General features: G+C 35.4%; 1 protein-coding gene across 1 annotated transcript in view; it reads left to right on the top strand.

The window, feature by feature from the left end:
- The window catches only part of LOC103597966 (aromatase), a gene marked incomplete at its 3' end in the record, with an annotated part of 44,684 nt that overhangs the window by 22,505 nt on the left and 20,756 nt on the right, over positions 1-1,423 (top strand). The gene's annotated exons all lie outside the window — the stretch shown is intronic.

Below are 1,423 nucleotides of genomic sequence, written 5' to 3' on the forward strand. Positions count from 1 at the left end.
ACCACCGAAATGAAGGAGAGAAATTCCCAGGTAAAAATCTAACACTGCAGACAAACAGAATAATTGGGTTTTGCTTGAATTGAAGCCAGAGGCACATAGATGAAGAACTTTAGAAAGGTGGGAAATTATTCAGAATCTCTCCGAGCAGTGAATACAGAAACTTAGAATCGAGATGATTTTGTTTTGACAAAACATGCTTTAGGGAGAAGCATCATCTTTTCGTTTTCCTAAGATTTTAGTCTTATCTGTACAAGTAAGCATTAAAAAAATTTTTTTAACCTATAAAAAACGAAACCACAGACAGACCTGAGGCAAAGGTATCTGACTACTAGTCTGCTAATGTGTTTCTAATGCAGGCTGCTGAGCACCCTTGAAAGAGCAGACAGAGGAAAAAGAAGCCATTCGTGTGCTGCTGTCCTATTTATGTCTGCATGAGTATCCTACTGAGTGGTCTTAAGTAAATCAGGAACAATAGTGCTCATTAAAAAAAACCAAGTTCCTCCCTCTCTGAGTTGTTATATTTTTCTGGATAACTTCAGCAGATTGGATTCACTCTACGGTTAACCAAATATGTGTTGACCGTGAAGAATTAGCTTTGTCAAACACTAGTTTTCTTGTTTATTGATCTCCTTAAATGGAGAATTTCAAAAAGGGCATATTTCAGTAGACTTTCAGATACCTTTACTCGACTTTTAGCAAAGCTATCTGCCAACACTGTCTCATTAAGTTTTGATATTTATAATCCCCGATGGAGTTTTACCCACAAACTAAAGCTGGCCAGGGTATTTTATTGATTTGTTAGAATTATTCATTCAAAGCTGGCCAGTTAGCTCAGTAGGTTAGAGCACAATGTTATAACACTAAGGTCAAGGGTTTGGATACCTGTACTGGCCAGCCACAAAAAAAAAAAAAGAATTATTCATTCGGATACATAGACTATTGCTCAAAAGTAAGTGAAGCAATTCTGAAAACTACATTGATTTTTTTCAGGCCAAGATTTACAAATATCATTTTATAAAACACCATGGTATCCTCAATACCTAATTCTTTGAAGCAAATAATAAAAAAGGGGAGCATGGGAGAAAAATGTGTTGTACTTTCAAGTATTTCAAAACTATCCATAATGTTATTTAGGATGTATATAATACCTCAATTTTTACCTGAGTTTTATCTGTTTCATTCAGTTTGATGGTATAGCACTTTTAAGAGTAGCTAAGGCAGACCATGTGTATACAACATAAATGGCTTCAGGTGGAAATGTCATTAGGTTTATTATGAAACACTTTAATGCAGTGCTTGTCAAAGTGTGGTCCCCCGAGCAGCAACAACCACAAACCTGGGAACTTGCTAGAAATGCACATTTTTTTTCCCTTTAAATTTTTATTTTGTCGATATACAATGTGGTTGATTATTATGGCCTATC

The sequence above is a fragment of the Galeopterus variegatus genome, unplaced genomic scaffold, assembly GCF_000696425.1.
Source record: "Galeopterus variegatus unplaced genomic scaffold, G_variegatus-3.0.2 Scaffold2476, whole genome shotgun sequence".
In the NCBI taxonomy this organism is placed as follows: Eukaryota; Metazoa; Chordata; class Mammalia; order Dermoptera; family Cynocephalidae; genus Galeopterus; species Galeopterus variegatus.